The following is a 24,476-nucleotide window of genomic DNA, read 5'->3' as shown; positions in this document are numbered from 1 at the left end:
TGTTTGTTTTGGTTTTCTTGTACCCCAGTGGTGCCTGGAATGCCTGTGAGACAAAACCATTCACTCCCCTGGAAAGGGGGCTGAAGCCAGGGGGCTGAGTGGTCTTGCTCAGTGGATCCCACCCCGACAGAGCCCAACAAGCTAAGATCCACTGGCTTGAAATTCTCACTGCCAGTGCAAAAGTAATTACAGTTTTTGCACTGTTTAAATTTGCCGTTTGATATTAGAATACATTCTTAAATAAATGTGCTTATTTGTACATCATTTTAATGTGCATTTCTCGCTTTATGTTTTTTTTTTTTGCTAATGACTTATTACTTGCTGTTCATGTTTATTTTAGAATATGGAAATGATGTTAGACAAAAAGCAAATTCAAGTGATTTTTTTGTTTGAGTTTGAAATGGGTCATAAAGCAGCAGAGACAACTCACAACATCAACAATGCATTTGGCCCAGGAACTGCTAATGAATGTTCAGTGCAGTGGCAGTTCAAGTTTTGCAAAGGAGACGAGAGCCTTGAAGATGAGGACCATAGTGGCCAGCCATCGGAAATTGACAAGGACTAAGAGCAATCATCAAAGCGGATCCTCTTACAACTGCACAAGAAGTTGCCAAAGAACTCAATGTCGACCATTCTATGGTCATTTGGCATTTGAAGCAAATAAAAAAAGTGAAAAAGCTAGATAAGTGGGTGCCTCAGGAGCTGATGGAAAATCAAACATATCGTCATTTTGAAATGTCATCTTCTTTTATTATTATTATTATTTTTATTGAGGTGGAGTCTCACTCTGTCACCCAGGCTGGAGTGCAGTGGCCTAATCTCAGCTCACTGCAAGCTCCGCCTCCTGTGTTCATGCCATTCTCCTGCCTCAGCCTCCTGAGTAGCTGGGACTACAGGCGCCCACCACCACGCCCAGCTAATTTTTTGTATTTTTAGTAAAGACAGTGTTTCACCGTGTTAGCCAGGATGGTCTCGATCTCCTGACCTCGTGATCTGCCTGCCTCAGCCTCCCAAAGTGCTAGGATTACAGGTGTGAGCCACCACACCTGGCCTGAAATGTCATCTTCTTATTCTACACAACAACAGTGAACCATTTCTCAATCAGATTGTGTCGTGTGACAAAAAGTGAATTTTATACAACAACTGGCAATGACAAGCTCAGTGGTTGGACCAAGAAGAAGCTCCAAATCACTTCCCAAAGCCAAACTTGCACCAAAAAAAGTCATGGTCACTCTTTGGTGGCCTGCGGTCAGTCCGATCCACTAAGTTTTCCGAATCCCAGCAAAACCATTACATATGAGAGGTATGCTCAGCAAATCGATGAGATGCACCAAAAACTGCAACACCTGAAGCCAGCATTGGTCAACAGATAGGGCCCGATTCTTCTCCACGAAAATGCCGGACTGCATATCCCACAACCAGTGCTTCAAAAGTTGAAGAAATTCTGCCACAAAGTTTTGCCTCATCCGTCATACTCACCTGATGTCTTGCCAACTGACTATCACTTCTTCAAGCATTTCAACAACTTTTTGCAGGGAAAATGCTTCCACAACCAGTAGGATGCAGAAAATGCTCTCCAAGAGTTCATCAAATCCCAAAGCATGAATTTTTATGCTACAGGACTAAATAAACTTATTTCTCATTGGCAAAAAATGTGTTGATTGTAATGGTCCCTACTTTAATTAACAAAGACGTGTTTGAGCTTAGTTATAATAATTTAAAATTCATGGTCTGAAACCACAATTTGTTTGCATCAAACTAATATAAATTTGGTGGGGGGGGGTGGGAACATAAACTTTCAGCCCACACCACACATTTACAGAGAGAGCTTAAGAAGAGGAAATAATGACTTTCCCTAGAGGAGAAGAATCACCGCAGGAGTATAAGCCAGATGAGAAAAACACAAACATGTGAACTTAGATGTGTGCCAATTATCTCAATTTTATACCATCTGCAGAATAGACCTATGGTAAACAGACACTCTTGATATGGAAGAGGCCTCTTCTAAGGAGACGCATTCATGATTTATTGTGTTAAATCCCTTTATCAAGTCAGATCATCAGAATGCAACAAAATCAGCTTGTGTAACTCAGGTTTGTTACTCCAAAGGCTTATCAAACTTATAGAGTATCAGTAAATATTTAATGTGTACCTACTCTTCTAAGTGCCAGATATATGACAATTAACAAAAATGCATGGCTCTTTTCTTCTAGGAGCTTATAATCTAGTTTGCAGGAAATATATCAAATTGACCAATATGCTGATAATTTCAACATAATATAGCAAGTACAGTAATGTGGTACAGATACAGTGCCAAACAAAGCAGGCTAAAAGGCTCAGTATGGATTTTTAGGGAATGCTTCTGGGAATTGATGCCTGAACTCAGTCTCAATGGATAACTATAACATAACTGGAAATATTAAGATTATTTGGCAATAATGAATGGCACCCTAGAGGGAATCTTGGAAGGTGGGAAACTACATGATAAATGAGAAAAATGCCAACAGTTCAGTGAAAAGCTGGAGGAAGAAAAGATTAGGGTATTGTATCTGGACCACAGTGGGTGTAAAGCCCCACTAATGTGATGTCCTCTGTTTCCATCTAGGATTGGGATTAGAAATGTCTCTTTATCCAATGGCTCTGAGAAAAGTGTTTTTGAGGACAACATTTATTATGCTGTCACTCCATGAATGTGAGTCTTTAATAGAAAGATTCAGGAAAACATAAAACAAGATAAAACCTTGTATCTCTTTTAACTCACAGAGTAAGGAAAAAGGCATCTCTACTAGTGAAATTGTATTTTGCTGTTTATTAGTTAGTGAGGGCTATGTTTTAACCCATCATTCTTTCCTCTTGCCTTGGAATAGAAAAAGATTTTTATTAATTCATTACAGCTTGCTTTGTATGGCTGTATAACCTAAAACAGTGGTCTCCAACCTTTTTGACACCAGGGACAAGTTTCATGGAAGAAAATTTTTCCACAGACGGAGGTGGGGGATGTGGGGGATGGTTTTGGGATGATGCAAGTGCATTACATTTATTGTGCACTTTATTTATATTATTATTACATTGTAACATATAATGAAACAATTATACAACTCATCATAATATAGGATCAGTGGGAGCCCTGAGCTTGTTTTCCTGCAACTAGACAGTCTCATCTGGGGGTGATGGGAGACAGTGACAGATCATCACGCATTAGAATCTCATAAGAAGGCACAAGCTAGATCCCTCACATGCACAGTTCACAATGTTCACTGTCCTATGAGACTCTAGGAGCTGCTGATCTGACAGGAGGCAGAGCTCAGGCAGTAACGCTTGCTCACCCACAGCCATTCACCTCCTGCTGTGCAGTCTGGTTCCTAGTAGCCCATGGACTGGTACCCCTAGCCTAAAACATCTTATCTCCCCCAAATTTGGCTCTTCCAACCCAATAAGTGCTCACACTTGTATTATAGCATTTTCTTCTTCCTCTAGATGGTACATTCCCCAAAGTGAGGCATCTTTCTATTTCATCTTACAATGAAAAGTACAGTAAAGTGGTCAGCATGTGGTGCTCAGTCTGCGTCTGAATGACCAATTTTTAAAATATCTTTGTATTTGAGTGTATTTTAACAGATACTTTAAAAATAAAATGAATAGCATATGATGCATAAATAAAATATATTTGTCTTAATGAATGTGAGCCTCATGGACTTAATTCTTCACTCCTTAGTTTCTCGGTCTAAAAGGGGTCATGATGGTTATAACAATAGGTACATTTATTGAATGCCTGACACCCACTAGGCACTCCTCCTCTCCCATGTGCCAGAGGCCCTCTCAGCACCTTCTCATGTGCTTTACCTCCTGCTTGGAAGGCGTGACCTCCAGCTCTCCCATTGCCACTCTGCCTCACCCTTCAGTTCTCAGCTCGAATCGTTCCTCTCCAGAGAGGTCCTGACAACCTACAGCTAAAGCAGGGCGCTGCTCCCTCATTTTGTTTCATGAAATCTTCCCCAACACACTTGGATAGAGTCAGTCCCTCTCACTAATGAACTCCAATAAAACTGTGAAGGTACCACTCTAAAAAGACTTAATGTAGTGTTTAAAATTAGAGTATCTGCTTATTTTCTTCTATCCCCTTCTAGATTACCTTAAATCTTGAACTCTTAAAGCAGGGTTGGTAATCTAGGCCCACAGTCCAAATACAGCCCACTGCCTGCATTTGTACAACCAAGAAGCTAAGAGTAACTTTTACATTTTTAAATGGTTGGGCAAATAAGCTCAAAGAAGAACATTTCATAGCATGTAAAAATTATATAAAATTCAAATTTCAGTTTCCATAAATAAAGTTTTATTGGGACACAGCCACATTTATTCATTTCTGGGGTTGCTTTTAACCATTTACCTGTTGAGAAAAAAAAGTGCAGCTCACTGCCAGCACTCATTTAATTTTACATGAACATGCTCTTTGAGGCTGAAGCAAATATGACTAATTTTAAGGTGAAAATAAAATATAAAAACTATTTTTGGAGTTATTTATAAACAGAACTAACATCAGAATCACCTATTTTGGAAAAATCGGATTCATCAAATGATTCTTGGGCCAATATCTGTTTGAGAATGATGTTAATATCACATGTAGGAATGCTATGTTTTCTAGGATTTGACACATTCAGTGATCAAGAATTACTATATTTTGTAAATGGAAATGCCACTACTAAAAACAGAATGCCATAAATAGAATTATGTCTTTTGTTTCCAAAGTCAATATACATAGACAAAGTGAAAATAATAATAAAAGCCAGATATTTCGTAGCAAAGTTATCCAGGAGCAAATGCTGCAGCTGTAAGTGCCACCAGTGAGTATTCTCAAGGCAAACAGGAGAAGGGTTAAACAACACTTTAGACTGATGTCTCTGAATAATTATGAGAAAGACCATGTGGCCCAAGCAGTCTAAAATATTTTCCCTCTGGACTTTCGCAGAAAACATTTTCAGCTCCTCTTTTTAGAAGGCAAAGATGACATTTTATTCTTTTTAAAATCCCTATCGTTTAGTGCACAGTAAGTGCTTAGGGGAATATTTGTTTAATATTTAAACATTTCCTAAAAGCATTAGACTTATAAAAGAACAATATTTTTAAAAGTCTCTTTAATAGAAGTCAAAATATTAGTTACCTGTGGGGTTGAATAATGCCTGAAGGTGAGTACAAGGGAAGCTTCTAGGGTACTGAAAACATTCTATAACTTGACTTGAATGGTGATTAGAATGTGTTCAGCATAAAAATTCCAGAAATTGTACATTTATTTGTATGCTTTTCTGAATGCATATTTTCAATAAAAAGTGAACAACAACAAAAAAACAGAAACATAATCCGTAAGTGATGGAATATTTTTAAAGACCATTTAACCTCTAAAAAGCTGAGATTCTAAGACATAATCCACTAAATAGTGACTCAAATGATCCATACATGGCCAGGGCACATGCACCATTCCCACACTATGGGTGGGAGGAGGTTATCAGCACAGAATTAGAATTGGGTACCTGCTCACCCCAGCTTTTAAATGCCACGTTTCAAATATCCCTGGAAGACCAGGCAAAAGCTTCCAATATGTCCATATTTAACCAAAATCTCTCACTTTTCCATTGCTCCGTGTCTCTTCTCCCTAATTTATTCCTTGAATGCTCCCAATCTCAATACTTGTTTTAGTATTGCCTTATGTGGTGGGACCTCTTCTGCTTTCTAATACTCATCTGTCCTACTTAATGCTGAATTTTATGTAACCCCTCAGTTTCAGTCAATCTGGCTCCTGCTATACGTCAGATCTGAATGAGAGATGATACAGCTAAGCAGGCCAACTTGGAAGTCTCCAGCAGAGTAATCAGAACTGGGAACACAGGCAAGGTCTATAGGATTAGTCACCTAGTAAATATTGACAAGGACAAGGAGAACATATTGATTACCCAAGAAGTCATCTTAACAGTAGGCAACAAAGGTCTTGGAAGTTGAAGGCAAGAACTCGAACAAGTGACTGAGCATTAGTGATCACAACCATAAAAGAGGAGCATGCAAGAGGCGCAGGGAACTGAAAGCCAACTCTTTGATTTACCTTTAGGTCTCCTATGGAGTTATATTAAAGCAAAAACCAGTCCCCCAAGAAGCAGATCTGAAGCCTGAAGGTGAGGATGAGTGGATTCACCTGAATGATGAGAGAAGCAGACGACCAAAAGAGAAGACAGCTCCATACTTACAGTACAGTCTTCCAGGAAGCCAGATACTGGCTCACTCCTCAGCTCAAGTAGTTACGCGTGTGCTCTTTGAGATTTATACTTTCTATTGCAGGACACTAAATTGTATGATAGTAGATTCTGTGAGAAACCCATTAGTTATTATAGCTTTTTTAGCTGACATTGACTTCAAATATGAGCCAGGAATCATTAAAAACTCATGAAGAGGCCGGGCGTGGTGGTTCACGCCTGTAATCCCAACATTCTGGGAGGCCGAGGAGGGCAGATCACGAGGTCAAGAGATGGAGAACATCCTGGTGAACATGGTGAAACCCTGTCTCTACCAAAATACAAAAATTAGCAGGGCGTGGTGGTGCGAGCCTGTAGTCCCAGCTACCCGGGAGGCTAAGGCAGGAGAATAGCTTGAACCCAGGAGGCACAGGTTGCAGCGAACCAAGATCGCGACACTGTACTCCAGCCTAGTGACAGAGTAAGACTCCATCTCAAAAACAAACAAACAAACAAACAACTCATGAAGAAATAGTTTACTAATATTTTAATTAATAAACAAGATCTCAAGTGAGAATTTTTGACTTATCTAAATGAACAAACTATAGAGGCACTCATGTACATGGGGTACCTGCTAATCTGTCTTATCTGTTCTTAAAGTAATTTCTCAAGGATCTCTTAATAAATGCTTTGTTCTTCAAGTTTGTGTTGTATTTAAAAATGTGAGAAGACTTTGCCTTTATTCTCAAGTATTATTTAATCCTAACTTTCTCTTATTTATACTTAAACTTGTGTGAATCTGAACTAATAAAATTTTTCTAATGAAAATGAGCTTCTGTTTTATAAATTATAAAGTATTTTTTAAAATTAAGCTGGTCATTTAAAATGTTTCATTCTTTGCAAGTGACAACTCTTAATGTTTAATATTTATTGAGCTTGAAGAAGCCAGAAACAGAAGAAAGATAATTTTAAAAGACATTTTTGTATTTTATTGTTTATTTATACCTGGAATAAACGGTTCAAATCCAGAGTTTTATCATGAAATTATAGTTCAGAAAATGGAAAATTATTTAGTATTGTATAATAGCGTTGAATATTTTATGAGTTAATGTCCACTTAAGTGCGTTACTCTTTCTTCCCCCCAAAAATATGAATTTATAAGAAACTACACTAATACCAGCTGTAAAAGTAAAATAGTTTTACTGTTAGTTTATCGCTATAAGCACACCAAGAGAGAAAAAATCACACCCAAACTGTACCATTTACTCTTGCAAAGACCTCAGGCACAGAAGCATAGAATGAATGTCACTCAAAGCCTAAATATAACTTCACTCTATGGGTTACCCCACTCCAGTGAGGCAGTTTCCTTTTCCTCTCACCCCTGGGGCTTACATATAGATTATAAATACATAATAGGGGAAGGGGTGAGTTGGGAGGGGTTGTAGGGGCTCCCTTCTCCCCTTTCCACTTCCCCTGGTTCCCTATCCCTGGGCTGTTGTTAAAAATGAATAATAAAAGGACTTGAGAAACAAAAACAAAAACAAAAAAACCCACTACTCTCTAAAGCAATATTTCCTATCTTGGTATCTATGGAAAGGAGACTGGTCAAGGCCTCTTATATTCTGATAAATATTTTAAACCCTGATTTTGTATTGTCTTTAAACATTCAAATATATGCCACTTTGTGAAACTGATTCTTCATTTTGTTGTTCTGCTAAATTTTGCCAGCGGTAGCTTGTTTTTCCAAGTGCTTTTCAAATATTTTTGTGAACTCATGTTTCTCTAAACTTTATCAGTATGACTTCTTTGTGGCCTGAGTTTCAAGCATGTACCACCACAGAGAATTTGAGTTTGCTAAAATGCCAGGAACCTGTGTGTACACTACTAGCCCAGGACCACTTTTACATAAATTTGTGGCATGGGTTTTTTTCCAGGCATACAGGGAATGTGACCCCAAACCAAAAGGAAGGCATACTGAGAATTCTCAAAGAAAGAATTTTTTTTTTTCCCTGTGTACTCATGGCCAAAGCCAAAAAAAGGCAAGCATTCTTATTCTCTCCATTTTCCTGAATAAAAGAATTCATCCCTGGAATCTGTTCCTTTTAGAATTCCTGGATTTGCCTCTGAGTCTTGCTCCAGTCTCTCACCTTGCACAGGAGCCCAAGTGTTCCTATCTGTGATTATCAGTCCACCAAAATATGAAACTTTAAATCACCAAGGATGAGCAGATGCTGTTAGTGCAAATGCTGACTTCAGCACTGACCTAGAAAGAGATTCACAGTTTCTTATTGCTTCAGGTCTTAGTGAAGTTCCCTCACTTTCCTTATAATTATACATTTAAAAATATTTTATCTACGGATAAAGAAAATGTGGTGCATATACACTATGCAATACTATGCAGCTATTTAAAAAGAACGAAGTCATGTCCTTTGCAGCAACATAGATACAGCTGGAGGCCATAATCCCAAGGAAATTAACACAAGAACAGAAAACCAAATATTGCACAAACTCACTTGTAATTGGAAGCTAAACATTGAGCCCACATGGAACTAAAGATCGGGACAATAAACACTGTGAACTACTAGACAGGGGAGGGAAGGAGAAGCCCACGGGGTGAAAAACTACCCTTTGGGTACTATGTTCACTACAACCTGGGTGATGACATCTACAACCCAAACCTCAACACCACACAATGTACTCACAATACTCTTGTAGCAAAGCTGCACATATACCCCCTGTATTTAAAGTAAAAGTTGAAATTGAATATAAATATATATATGTAAATATTTTATCCAGCAATTTAGTCGTTCTTTCACTCCAGGATCCAGTTGGAAGAAGCATCACTCACCTGTGATTTATAGTTCTCAAGGTAGAGAGTAAAAGCAAGAGAGCTGGTGAAACTACACAACGGAAAGCTTCTGTTCAGACTGGTGTACTGTCAATTCTGCTCACATTTCACTGGTCAAAACAAGTCATGTAGCTGAGCCTGGCCTAAATGGTGTGGGAAAGTATGCTCCTCTTAAGGCTAGTACTGTATGCACATGGCAGTGGATGTAGATTAATGGTCTTACAGGGAAGGGAAGAATGAGCAATTGAGGATGATAATATGGTCTACCACAAGGAAAGATCAGAGGTGGAAGAGTAAATCGAGGGAATAAGATGATGTGTCCACATCAGGCATGTCATGGTTAAAGTGTCTGTGAGACATTCAAACAGAGATGCTGACTAAGAAATTGGATATACATACACACCTATACATATATACAAATATATGGCTAAGAAGTTTAGGAGAAAACTATGAAAGGGAGATATATATTTTAGAATTATAAACATTAAAAATGGTAGTTTAAATCTTAAGGAAGTGAATGAATCTTTCAGGGAGAAGAGGGTTGACTTGCCCTCTTGGGCAATTGGGACATTGACATGTCTAATTTTCCTTTAAACACATAGCTGTCTTGGTCTTTCGTTTTCTAATTTTAAATGTCAAGGAATACTTTTCTACTATAAGAAAAACAACAGTCTCAGTGTGATAAGTGATAACCGAGACTTGGACTCAGTGTTCGAAGGATACCAAAGGGAGTGGTAGGTGAAGGGACAGAGCATGTATTGTCCAAACGAGCAGCTGGCACACAGCTCAAGCTAACTATGGACAGGTGGAAGTGCCAGCCAAGATGGTCCAGAGAGTCCAGGTTTTCAAAAAAGCTGAAAACAGATCTCATATATAATCTCCAAATTGTTAAATGTTAAATCCATTTATTTCCAAGTATTGCGAGAGCCAAAAAATAATAATTACTATTATAATACACTATCTGTAGACCAGATTTGGTCTGTATAGTCACCAATTTCCAATATCTGATATAAAATGAGAAGAGGGAAAAGAGAGAAAGTTGAGAACATTTATGGAATGAGCAATGAAAGAGAAGTTCACTAAGGAGAATGGGAGCCACAGATCCCAAGAATATTCTTGACTATTTCAAGAAGAAACTAACCTAGTTATTTTAAGTATTGACATTTTCTTATTTTTTAAACATGTGCAAAATAAAATGCATTTTATATTACTTGAATTAAAAGTTTAGTCCTCTGAGGTACTGGTGTGTTAGGATACCACTATAATTTTAAATAGGTTAGGACATTGTTGGGACAAAGGACTGTGGGGTGCCTGTATAAACTTGCCCTAAAAATATGGGACAATAAGTTGTGGAAAGCCACAAGAGGCCTCTGAGGAGGAAAGCCTCCTAATTGCCATCATGTTCCCATGCTCAGAGCGAGATCCGCTCTCTTATCTGTAAACACAGTGTTCAAGAAAAAAAGACACTCCTTTAAAACATTAAAATATGGACAGATGTACAGGCTCCTAGTTAAGCCCGCTCCCACTAACTACTCTCTGATAAGTTAAAGATACATTGTTTGAACACAAAGAAAATTCATTTAAACCACTATTACCGTAGATTACGCCTATGACGTACTGCCTCCCTTTCACTGTTTTGCCCTGAACATCTGCTTCTTAGATCTAAGTGACTGTACTCAATAAATACTGTGGAAACCAGAGCTCGGCGCCTTTTGCAGCCTCCATTTTACAACTGGCCCCCTGGCTCCCATTTTAAAGAACTCTTGATCCGTCTCTTCTCATTCCTTTGTCACCACTAGAGTTCGGGTACCCTACGGGTGGTGCCCCCAACATTTTGTCACCCAACATGGGACCCAAAAGAATCCACTGAAGAAACGCTCAAGTGTGTGAAATGGAGGACCGATGGACAAAGGACTCCTGAGGACAAAAAAGTTTTAAGCTCTGCAGGTAAACAGGGCACTCGGAGAAAGCTAGGGACACAAATGGGACAAACTGAAAGTAAGTACACCACATATTTGAGCTTGCCATGACAGCTCTTGAAGTGTGGTGGGGTAAAAGTTGATACGGAAAATCTTATGGATTTGTTTTATGCTGTGGAACAATTTTGTGCTTGGTTCCGAAAACAGAGAACTGTGAAATTAAAAAATTGGGAAAGAGTTGAAGAGGACCTTAAAAAACAAATAGAAAAGGAAAGGAAATTCCTTTGCCTGTTTGGTCAGTTTGGTCATTGGTGCATGCAGCACTGGTGCCTTTTCAGACAAATGATGAGGTTGAGTCAAAGGAGGAGAGAAAGGAGTCTAATGATCAGGACCCTGAACCACCTCTACTAAGTACTAACAAAAAGGAGACTCCAGAGGTGATTTCTGCCAATCCCCCCAGTCTCCCTAAACCTACTCAAAAAATTGTTCAGCCCATGGCTCCTTCAGAGAAATGTCCGAAATGGCCACCTTCTAGGAGAGGGAGCCCAAGACTTGGCTCACCATGACTCGGCTTGCTGCGCCTATTATTGCCCAACCCACAGTTCATTATGAAAAGGGGGCATTCAGGCTCACCCTGCCATTCATTACAGTGAAGGAACAATTCAGGCCCGACCCAGCACCTTATCTGGGTCAAACAGTGGCTGCTCCCTAAGGAAAAATTGGGGACACTTCATAAAATAGTTAAACTACTAAAAAAAAGGATATATTTCACCCACTTTCTCTCCTTGAAATTCCCCAGTATTTGTAATTTAAAAAGTTTGGTAGATGGCACATGCTGACTGACTTGCAAGCAGTCAATGCTGTAATTCAATCAATGGGAGCCTTACAACCCGAGCTCCCATCTCCCACCATGATCCCTAAAGACTGGCCACTTGTTATTATAGATTTAAAAGACTACTTTTTTACAATTCCTTTAACAGAGACAGGTTTTGAAAAATGTACCATTATCATCCCTGCCGTTAATAACAAAAAACCTACAGCCAGATATCATTGAAAAGTTTTGCCTCAGGGTATGTTAAACAGTCCCACAATTTGTCAAACTTTTGAAGACAGAGCTATCCAGACTGTTAAAAATCAATTTCCAGATTGTTACATCATTCATTATATGGATGACATACTGTGTACAACAAAAAATAAAAACCAACTTATTCAATGTTATTCATCTTTACAAAAGACAATTACAAACACTGGATTGCTTAGAACACCTGAAAAAAATTCAAAAAACCACTCCTTTTCAGTATTTGAAAATACAAGTGCAGAATAGAGCCATTAAGCCTCAAAAGGTTCAAATTAAAAAAAATTCTTTAAAAACCTTAAATAATTTTCAAAAATTGTTAGAAGATACTAATTGAATTCAGCCCAACTTAAAGATCCCTACTTATACTATATCTAATCTCTTCTCAATATTGAGAAAAAAATTTCAACTTGCACAGTAAAAAAAAACTAACACCCAAGGCCATAAAAGAATTAAAAGTAATTAAAAAAAAAAACTCAACAAGCCCAGATCAGTAGGATTGACTCAGACTTGCCTTTACAATTCACAGTGTTCCCTACTTCCCACTACCCAATGGGGGTTATTATTCAAAATGATGATTTAGTTAAGTGGTCCTTTTTGCCACATAATACCATAAAAATGCTTACAGTATATTTGATCAAATGACAATTTTAAGCTGGGTGTGGTGGCTCACACCTGTAATCCCAGCACTTTGGGAGGCCGAGGTGGGCAGATCACGAGGTCAGGAGATCGACACCATCCTGGCTAACATGGTGAAGCCCTGTCTCTACAAAAAATACAAAAAAATTAGCTGGGTATGGTGGCGGGCATCTGTGGTCCCAGCTACTCAGGAGGCTAACGCAGGAGAATGGCGCAAACCTGGGAGACAGAGCTTGCAGTGAGCCGAGATCGCACCACTGGACTCCAGCCTGGGCAACAGAGTGAGACTCCATCTTAAAAAAAAAAAAGACAATTTTAATTGGACAGGCTCATATACAAATTGTTAAACTTTATGGCACTAAGCCCAATAAGATTGTAGTTCCAATAAATAAAAACCAGGTTAAACAAGCATTTATTAATTCAGTTACATGACAAGTTAATTTAACAAAATTTGTTAAATGTATTAATAATCATTATCCTAAATAAAATTTTCCAGTTCTTAAAATTAACTACATGGTTTCTTCCAAAAATTACTCCTAATGCCCCTTTAAAAGGAACTGTAACTGTTTTTACTAATGGCTCTAGTACTGAAAAAGCGACATATGTGGGACCATGTGATAAAGTTATCTACACTAACTTTTCCTCAGCCCAAAGAGCTGAATTACAAACAGTAATTACAGTATTAAAAAATTTTAGGCCGGGCGCGGTGGCTCACGCCTGTAATCCCAGCACTTTGGGAGGCTGAGGTGGGCGGATCACTATGTCAGGAGATCAAGACCATCCTGGCTAACATGGTGAAACCCCGTCTCTACTAAAAATACAAAAATTAGCTGGGCATGGTGGCGGGCACCTGTAGTCCCAGCTACTCGGGACGCTGAGGCAGGAGAATGGCGTGAACCCAGGAGGCGGAGCTTGCAGTGAGTCGAGATGGTGTCACTGCATTCCAGCCTGGGCGACAGAGCAAGACTCCGTCTCTAAAAAAAAAAAATTTTAATCAGCCAGTTAATATTGTTTCAAATTCAACTTATGTTGTACAAGCTACTCAACATATTAAAACTGCCTTAATTAAATATATTATTGGTAAACAGCTTTATCAATTGTTCAACTCTTTACAAACAGCTGTGCGTACTCAGGGTTTTCCTTTCTATATAACTCATATCTGAGCACATACCAATCTTCCAGGACCCTTGACTAAGACTAATAAACAAGCTGACTTGTTGGTTTCCCCCACACTTACTAATGCCCAAAGTTTCCACTCAATAACACACCTTACACCTTAACACAACAGGACTTAAAAACAAATATCAAATTATGTAAAATCAGGCCAAGGACATTGTACAACATTGTCCTCAGTGCCAGGTACTACAACTACCGCATCAAAAAACTGGTGTTAACCCTTGAGGGTTGACACCTAACATAATCTGACAAACAGACGTCACCCACGTTCCTACATTTGGCAAACTTTCTTATGTCCATGCAACCATAAATACATATTCTTATTTTATATGGACTACTTGCCAAACCAGCAAGACTACAACACATATAAAAAGACACTTACTTTCCTGTTTTACTGTCATGGAAATTCCACAAAAATTAAAAACAGACAACGGACCAGACTACTGTAGTAGATCTTTCCAAACATTTTTAAAACAATAAAACATTAAACACAACACAAGTATTCCCTATAATTCTCAAGGACAAACAATTGTGAAACAAGCCAATCAAATCTTAAAAATACAATTACATAAACAAAAAATTAAAAAAATTAAAAATATTCCACCCCTCATATACAGTTACAATTGGCTCTTGTTACCTTAAATTTTTTTAAACATCTCCCAAAATCAGGTTACTACAACAACTAAACAACACTTAACAGGACAAAAGGTAAATGTTCATAAAGAAAAACCCGTGTGGTAAAAAAAACTCGAAAACAAAGACCTAAAAAAGAGGAAAAGTTATTACATGGGAAAGAGGGTTTGTTTGTATTTCCCCAGAAAAAAAACAACTTCCAGTTTGGGTACCTACAAAACATCTTAAACTCTACCATAAACAAAATTCCAAAAAAAAAAAAAAATTTTTTAAGCCAAGATTTCCACCCCCGCCCCCAACACGCCTGATGGCTCAAATACACATTTCAGCCAACCAGATAAAGACCAACAAAACCCATCAAATGAGCCCACCAGCTTGAAAACAAATCAAATGATGGACCCAACTTACAAAAAAAACACCTAAAGACAAAACAAAACCCACTAACTTCAAGTAACCTGATGGTGACTGTAATTACGGTAATTACTATGACGGTAAGTCTCCCTGTAACTACAACAAACCAAAATTATACCTATTAGATATATGTCCCATTTCTGCCTTTAATTAGGCCTGTTACATGGTTAAAACCCCTGGTTGAGGTTTATGTTAATAATAGTGTTTAGATGCCTGAGCCTACAGATACTTATAAACCCTCTCACCCAGAGAAGAAAGAAATGTTAATAAATGTGTCCATGAGTTATCAGTTCCCCCTCTTTACATAGGGCCAACTATCAGTTGCCTAAAAGACTACTGACAACATTGACTGTTAAAATTCCAGGTCATAATAAAAAACCAGTACTCTATCATTTATTTTCTAAATAGAACCCAGATCATTCACAAAGTTTGGTTCAATTAAAACAATTTAAACCCCCCAAAAAGAGGGATTAACAGCCTCAACAATGGTGAAAAAATTTAAAAATATTAATTTTAAAAAATTACATCTCTAATCACACTGGTACTACAAAATAATTCCTAAAAAATCGTCATTAATTGGTCTCCTAAGGGGACCTTTACAGTTAATTGTACCAATCAAAATAATAAATACATGACAGGACTGAAACAAAAACTATACTATCAAAAAGATGACACTACTTACACTAAACAACATGCCCAGTTTCCCATAATTTGGGCCAATTTTAGTATGGCTGGCCCACATCCAAAAATAATTAAACCAATAATAGGCCCTAAACATAATTCCCAAATTATGGAAGTTAATGATGGCCCAAACTCATATTCGGGTTTAAAAATATATATAATCTTTAAAAAAATGATGAGAGACTTCAATTTGTGTATCAGTTTTCTTCCCACCGAACAGTGCCCAAAGTTCTGTCAAACCTCCTTTTATGTTAATGTTTGAAAATATTAATATTCGACCTAATTATCAAACTATTACTTGTCAAAACTGTCACCTTTTCACCTGTATTGATTTCACATTTGGTGAAAAAACATCTGTGTTACTGGTAAAGATTTTAAAAAAAGTTTGGATACCAGTTTTCCTCAATAGACCTTAAAAAGCCTCTCCTTCCATTCATATGGTCACAAAAATGTTAAAAAAAAAGTGTTTACCAAAACAAAAAGATTTATTTTTAGCCTTATAACAGTCATTATGGGCCTTATTGCAGTCACAGCTACTGCTGTGGCTGCTGGAATTACTTTACACTCCTCTATTCAAACTACAAAATATGTCAATAATTGACAAAAAAATTCCTCAAAAATTGAGGAACTTAGACCTAAACAGACCAACAATTAACAAATCAAATAAATAATCTTATATAGACTGTTATTTAAATGAAAGATCATATAATAAGCTTAAAGCATCAATTACAAATACAATGTGATTAAAATACTTCTGATTTCTACATAACTCCCTATTCATATAATACTACTAAACATCATTTTAAAAAAGTTAAATATCATCTAAAAAAAGGGATAAAAAATTAATATTAAATTTAGCCAAATTAATAAAACAGGTTTTTAAAGGGACTCAGGGTCATTCAACTCTCCTGCCTGAGACTGACATTCTCACCAAAACTACTAATGGACTTTCAAACGAAAACCCTCTTAAATAAATTAAGACCACTGGAGGATCAACTATTACAAATTTTACTTTAATGTGTATCTATTTATGCTGTTTACTTTTAGTCTACAGATGCGAAAGACACCTCTGGAGAGAGACCAGACACCACAAACAAACCATAATAACAATGACAGTTTTAAAAAAGAAAAAAGGGGGACATGTTGGGAAAAGGCTTGTGGGGTGCCTGTATAAACTGGCCATAAAAATATGGGACAATAAGTTGTGGAAAGCCACAAGAGGCCTCTGAGGAGGAAAGCCTCCTAATTGCCATCATGTTCCCATGCTCAGAGCGAGACCTGCTCTCTTATCTGTAAACACTGTGTTCAAGAAAAAAGATACTCCTTTAAAACATTAAAATGTGGACAGACGTACAGGCTCCTAGTTAAGCCCACTCCCACTAACTACTCTCCAATAAAGATACACTGTTTGAACACAAAGAAAATTCATTTAAACCACTATTACTATAGATAACACCTATGACGTACTGCCTCCCTGTCACTGTTTTGCCCTAAACATCTGCTTCTTAGATCTAAGTGATTGTACTCAATAAATCAAGTAGAAACCAGAGCTCGGGGCCTTTTGCAGCCTCCATTTTAAAACTGGCCCCCTGACTCCCACCTTTAAGAACTCTTAACCTGTCTCTTCTCATTCCTTTGTTACCACCGGACTTCGGATACCCTACGGATGGTGTTGAGGCTGGCCCCCAACAGGACATGACCTGAAAAGTGTCTGCATTGAAATCTTTATGTATTTCTAAACCAACACATTTTATGTACTATAGTTATGCAAAATGATTATCCTTCAGTAGATAAACTATATAAGGATGTCTATAACAAAATACAATAGAAATGTGAAAAATATTACATAACAGGGTAAAATTTTAATTTTTAAAATAACTGTTTAAAGCCAGAAAATGCAACACAATTTGTGCTAAATCATTGTTCAAGCTATGGAAAATATCTCTGAGCATCCAGGGATTTCTAACAAACATGCTAAAATCAGAGAAAATATGCATTCAGAGAGACTGACATCAAGTTCCAAGGAATCTTAAATGAAGGGTTGCATTTTCTGAGCAACTGCACTCAGCAGATGAACACTAATCACCTAATGGTATAAGTACCATTTGGAACACAGTAAATAAAACATGCCTCATTAAATGCATATTCTTCCCAAGTAGTCAAGGCCCATAGTCCCTAAGATGTGGTGAAATTTATAGTTAAATGAGTTATTTTATCAGAAGGAAAATGCATTTAGTTGATTATAAAGATTCTAAAATAAGGAAGAACCAGAAAGAGAAAGAAGCAAAAACTTTATTTAAGGAAATAATTCAGATTATTAGAGTTTTTCAGCCATAATCCTTAAGATCAAAAGACTTGACAACAGTAGTAAAGCCTCATAAAAGAAATATTTATCATTACCGCAAAGTCTACCACAAAAGGCAACAAACATAGGCCCAGAACACTGAGCCAGCAATGAAAAAAATGCATATGAATATATCTCTCATTAGCATATTTCTGAAGGATATGTATTGTTATCTGTTTTTAATCCCTAGAAAATCCTTGGGGAAACTTTCATGAAGTGCATTGGAATCAATTCATTATCATTACCAGAAACTAGAATGTAGTTGAACATGTTTGACTAAATATAACAGAAACCACTTTGGGTTTCATTTGTTTTGGTGCTCCTGTATTATTTTCCTCTCTCCTACATTTTATTTGGTGTCAGAGTCCCCAGTTTATTTGGAAAATTGTTTTACACCCTAGCCTGGGGGGTGAGGTGTTAAAAACAACTGTGTCTCACCAGCCAGGATCCTCCATTGCTCTGGTCCTGGGAAACAGGAGAGGAATGAATAGGACCAGTGCTAGGGTATTCACTTTGCCTTGTAATACCCCAAAATAAACTAGCCCTCTCTTTCTTTTGGGATACTAACTGGGCTGAGATAAATCCTTCCTGAAGGAAGCTTGTGGTCATGGAAGAAAATGACACTATAATCATAAAAGAAGAAAGATAAGTGATAGAGAAAGAGATAATCCTGAAGAGCTCATTTAAATCCCTGGACTCAGTCACCCTGAAATATAAAATAAACTCTTCTTAATTTCTTAAGCCAGTTTGAATTGAGTTTTAATAAACAGAAATATTTACATAAATTTTTAACATTGAATAACAACTCTCCATAACAATAATAGCATTTCGATAAATTTACAAGCAATCCATAAGCCAATTATTAGGCATAATTTCTACTTCATCTGTGACTTTTGAATCTCTACAAGAATTGCTACATGAACATTTCAGAGACCCACTACCTGTTATGTACTGAATGTTCATGTCCCCTGCAAATTTATATACTGAAATCCTACCTCCTAATGTGATGGCATTTGGAAGTGGGGTCTTTTGTGGGTAATCAGAATTAGATGAGGTCATTAAGGTGGAGCCCTCCTGAATAGAATTAGTGTCCTTAAAAGAATCTTGAAAGAGACTTCCCTCTTTCACTACATGAAGACACAGAGAGAAGACCGCATATGAAGCAGGAATTAGGCCATCACCAGACACTAAATCTGCCCATGCTTTGATCTTGGACTTCCCAGGCTCCAGAACTGTGAGAAATAAATGCTTGTTGTTTAAACCACCCAGTTTGCAGTGTATAGTTATAGCAGCCTAAGCTAACTAAGACACTACTCTTGACTGACTCTTTCAAGGAAAATATGTAATTAGCAATGAAAAATTACTGAGATTTGAAAGAAAAAAAACAGGATCTACATAATTCATGAGCTGTAGAATTCATCTCCAAAATATCTAGAATTTACTACATTCAGTATGTATATAAAGAAAATATGTTTGACACATGATGTGGTTTAGCTCTTTGTCCCCAACCAAACATCATGTGGAATTGTAATCCCCACATGTTGAGGAAGGGTCTAGTGGGAGGTGATTGAATCATGGGGGCAGACTTTCCCCTTTCTGCTCTTGTGATAGTGAATGAGTCTCACAAGATCTGATTATTTAAAAGTGCGTAGCACTTCCCCCTTCACTCTCTCTCTCTTCTGTTCTGCCAAACGAAGATTGTGCCTGTTTCCCCTTTGCCTTCTTCTGATTGTAAATTTTCTGAGTCCTCCCCAGCCATGCCTCCTGTACAGCCTGCAGAACTGTGAGTCAATTAAACCCCTTTTCTCCATAAACTACCCAGGCTCAGGTATGTCTTTATAGTGGCATAAAAATAGACTACTACAGAAAATTGGTACCAGAGAAGTAAGGCATTGCTATAAAGATACCTGAAAATGTGGAAGCAACTTTGGAACTATGTAATGGGCAGAAATTGGAACAGTATGGAGAGCTCAGAAGACAGAAAGATGAGGGAAAGTTTGGAACTTCCTAGAGACTTGTTAATTTTTTTTGGACCAAAATGCTGATAGTGATATAGACATTCCAGGTGTAAATTAGCTGGGTGTGGTGGTGCAGGCCTGTAATCCCAGCTACTTGGGAGGCTGAGGCAGGAGAATCACTTGAACTGGGGAGGCAGAGGTTGCAATGAGCCAAGATTGTGCCATTGCACTCCAGCCTGGGAAACAAGAGCAAAACTCCATCTCGAAAAAAATAAAATTAGATTAAAAAAAAAAAAAAAAGAAGTGGCCTGGCTGCTTCTAAAAGCCTATGCTTATTTGCATAAACAAAGAAATGAACTGAAACTAGAACTTATCACAAAAGTTTGGAAAATTTGCAGCATGACTACGCAGTAGAGGAGAAAAATCCATTTTCTGAGGAAGAATTCAAGGCTGCAGAAGAGCTGAATGTTAATAGCCAAGACAATGAGGAAATTGCCTTCAGCGCATTTCAGAGACGTTCCTGGTAGCCCCTTCCATCATAGGCCTGGAGGTCTAGGAGGGAAAAATGGTTTCATGGGCCAGACTCAGGGCCCCACTGCTCTATGCAGCCTCAGGACGTGGCACCCTGCATCCCAGGCATTCCAGCTCCAGCCATCGCTAAAAGGGGCCAAAGTAATGCTTGAGCCATTGTTTCAAACACTGTAAGCCGCAAGCCTTGGTGGTTTCCATGTGGTGTTGGCCTGAGGGTGCACAGAAGGCAAGAGTTGAGGTTTGGAAGCCTCTTCCTAGATATCAGAGGATGTATAGAAACACTTGGATGTCCAGGTAGAAGTCCGCTGCAGTGGCAGAGCCATCACAGAGAACCTCCACTAGGGCCTGTAGCCCCTTTGTTGTGGCCAATTTCTCCCTTTTGGAATGAGAGCATTTACCCAATGCCTGTACCCCCACTGTATATTGGAAGTAACTAACTTGATTTTGATATTACAGGTTCATAGGCAGAAAGGACTTGCTTTGTCTCAAATGAGACTTTGGAGTTGGACTTTTAAGTTAATGTTGGAATGAGTTAAGACTTTAGGGGACTGTTGGGAAGTCATGATTGTGTTCTGGAATGTGAGAAGGACATGAGATGTGGGAGAAGCTGGGGGCAGAATGATATGGTTTGACTCTTGGTCCCCACTCAAATCTCATGTCAAATTGTAATCCCCACGTGTTGGGAGAGGGTCCTGGTGGGGGGTGATTGAATCATGGGGGCAGACTTCCTCTTGCTGTTCTTGTGGTAGTGAATGAGTTCTCACAAAATCTGGTTGTTTAAAAGTATGTAGTGCTTCCACCTTTGCTCTCTCTCTCCTGCTCTACTATATGAAGACTGTGCCTGCTTCCCCTTCACCTTCTGCCATGATTGCAAATTTCCTGAGTCTTCCCCAGCCATGCCTCCTGTGTGGCTTGTAGAACTGTGAGTTAATTAAGCCTCTTTTCTCCATGAATTACCTAGTCTCAGGTATGCCCTTATCACAGTGTAGAACAAACTAATACAACATATAACTCATGCAAAACAAATTTCTCCATATCTAAGAAAATGCAATGCCTACTTGTTTTCTAGGAATTGGCCATATCTAGGATTCTATGCTTGTGAGTAGGGGTAAGTTCTTAATCCTCTGGAGCAGTCAGAAAAATTCTAAAGACAATCTTGGACAGCATTGTTTGTGTAAACTCCTAGCTGCACAGCATAAAGGTTTATATTTAGCATTATTGGAAATGACTCAAAGGAAATTGTTTTTTGTACTAACTGTGTAAATGTAATGCAAACAAAAATTTATCTACAGAAAAGTGTTAGAATGTAGAAGCAATCTTCTCTTCCCTTCCTCAGTGTTACAATTCTATTTTATTAATATCTACTGAGCATTTAGTATATACTGGATACTTAATATAAAAAAAAAGAATGTGATATAATCTCTACCACTTAGAAATTCAAACCCTGTTGAGGACTTTTTTTCCCACTATTCTTAATATCTCACTGGCTAGCCAATGACATCAATGCTGAATAGATTAAAGATGCTGATTTTATGCTGAATAGTTTCATAGAAATAGCATTGAATCCATAGATTTCTCTGGGAAGTATGGCCATTTTAATAATATGATTCTTCCAATCCATGGGCATGTAATATTTTTCCATTTGTCTGTCTCATTTATAACTTCTTTCAGCAGTGTTTCATAGTTTTCCTTGTAGATATCATTCACCTCCTTTGTTAGATGTATTCTTAGCTATTTTATTTTTATGTGGCTATTGTAAATGGAATTGCATTCTTGAGTTGGACCTCCACTTAAATGTTATTGCTACTGATTTTTGTACATAAATTTTGTATCCTGAAACTTTACTGAAGTCACTTTTCAGTTCTAGGAGGCTTTTGGTGAAGTTTTTAGGGTTTTCTAGGTATAGAATTAGATCATCAGCAAAAAGAGATGAAATTTGGCTTCTTCTTTTCCTATTTGGATGCGTTTTATTTCATTCTCTTCCCTCATATCTCTGGCTAGGACTTCCAGTACTACATTGAATAGGAGTGGTGAGAGTGGGCATCCTTGTCTTGTTCCATTTCTTAAGGAAAATGCTTCCAGCTTTTGTCCATTCAGTATGATGTTGGCTGTGGTTTCTCATAAATGGCTCTCAATATTTTGATATATGTTTCTTCAATGACTAGTTTGTTGAGTGTTCTTTTCATGAAGGGATGCTGGATTTTATCAAGAGATTTTTTCTGTGTCTACTGAGACAATCATATGGTTTTTGTTTTTAATTCTGTTTATGTGGCAAATCAGATTTATTAATTTGCATACATTCAACCAACCCTGACTGCTAGGAATAAAACCTACTTGATGTGGTGAATACATTTTGATGTGGTGCTGGATTTGGTTTACTAGTATTTTATTAGGAATTTTTCTGCCTATATTCATTAGGGATATTGACATGAAGTTTGTTTTTGGTTGTTTCTTTGACAGATTTCAATATCAGAGTGATGCTGGCTTTGTACAATGTGTTAGAGAAGAGTCCCTATTCCTCAATTTTTTGGAATAGTTTTAGTAGGATTGGTACCAACTCTTCTTTGTATGTCTGGTAGAATTAGGCTGTGAATCCATCTGATCCAGGGTTCTTTTTGGTTGGTAGGTTTTTAAATTACTGATTCAGTTTTAGAAGTTGATATTGGTCAGTTCAGGCTTTCAATTTGTTCCTCATTCAGTCTTGGGAGATTGTGTGTTTCCAGGCATTTATTCATTTCCTCTAGATTTTCTAATTTGTATACATAGAGGTGTTTATAATAGTCTCTGAGGATCTTTTGTATTTCCATAAGATCAGTTCTAATGTTGCCTTTGGCATTTCTGATCAAGCTTAGTTGAATCTTCTCTCACTTCTCTGTTAATCTAGCTAGTGGTCATCAATCTTGTTTATTCGTTTAAAGAACTCACTTTATATTTCATTGATCTCTTGTAAGGATTTTTGCCTCTTCGTTTCATTCAGTTCTCCTCTGATTTTAGTTATTTATTTTCTTCTACTGGCTTTGTAGTTTGTTCTTGTTTTTCTAGTTTGTCTAGATGTGATGTTAGCTCATTACTTTGAAATCCTTCTAAAGTCTTGATGTAGGCATTTAATGCTATAAACTTTCCTCTTAACATTGCTTTTGCTGCATCCCAGAGATTTTGGTATGTTGTGTCTGTTTTATTTCAAAAAAGTATTTTATTCTTGCCTTATTTTTGTTGTTTACCCAAAAGTCATTTGATATGGTTTGGCTGTGTCCACACCCAGATCTCATCTTGAATGGTAACTCCCACAATTCCCACATGTCATGGGAGGAACCTGGTGAGTGGTGATTGAATTATGGGGGCAGGTCTTTCCTGCACTGTCCTCCTGATAGTGAATGAGTCTCACGAGATCTACTGGTTTTAAAAATGGGACTTTCCCTGCGCAAGCTCTCTTCCCTTGTCCACCACCATATGAGGTGTGCTGTACACCTTCTACCATGATTGTGAGGCCTCCCAAGCCACGTGGAACTGTAAGTCCAATACACCTTTCTTTTGTAAATTGCCTAGTCTCAGTTATGTCTTTACCAGCAGCATAAAAACAGATGAATACAGCATTCAGGAGCAAGTTATTTCATTTCCATGTAATTGGGTGGTTTTGAGAGAATTTCTTGGTAGTGATTTGTATTTTTGTTCCACTGTGGCCCAAAAGTATGGTTGGTATTATTTTGATTTTTTAAATTTATTAAAAAATAGCTGAGCATGGGGTCGATCTGAAAGTCCTAGGTGAAGGACTGGACAGTGAAGTACCTGGTGCCCTGAGCTTTTCATGGGGGTTGGGGGACACAGCTGGGTTGAGCTGGAGCCCCAAGCTTGCCTATGAATACAGAGATGGCAAGTGTAAACACCAGCTCTGACAAGGGTGACTAGGAGGATCATCTGGGGAAATGAGTCTCCATGTGGGGGAGAGGCTGCAGCAGCTGGACCACTCTGGACCACAATATGGTTGAAAGCCATGGGAAACGCCTGTTTCACCACTCTCTGTGGAAGTGGTTTCAGGGTATAAT

General features: G+C 37.9%; 1 protein-coding gene across 8 annotated transcripts in view; it reads right to left on the bottom strand.

Annotated features, from left to right (window-relative positions):
• PKIB (cAMP-dependent protein kinase inhibitor beta) overlaps window positions 1-24,476 on the bottom strand; it is a 256,176-nt gene that overhangs the window by 207,771 nt on the left and 23,929 nt on the right. The window contains exon 4 of one of the 8 annotated variants that reach the window (XM_063813402.1): window positions 12,919-12,992. The exons of the other annotated variants lie outside the window; for them this stretch is intronic. The gene's annotated coding sequence lies outside the window, so the exon portion shown is untranslated. The remainder of the gene's footprint in view (window positions 1-12,918; window positions 12,993-24,476) is intronic. 8 annotated transcript variants of the gene reach the window in all.

The sequence above is a fragment of the Pan troglodytes genome, chromosome 5 (genome assembly GCF_028858775.2).
Source record: "Pan troglodytes isolate AG18354 chromosome 5, NHGRI_mPanTro3-v2.0_pri, whole genome shotgun sequence".
Lineage (NCBI taxonomy): Eukaryota > Metazoa > Chordata > Mammalia > Primates > Hominidae > Pan > Pan troglodytes.
This window is presented reverse-complemented; position numbering and strand designations above follow the sequence as displayed.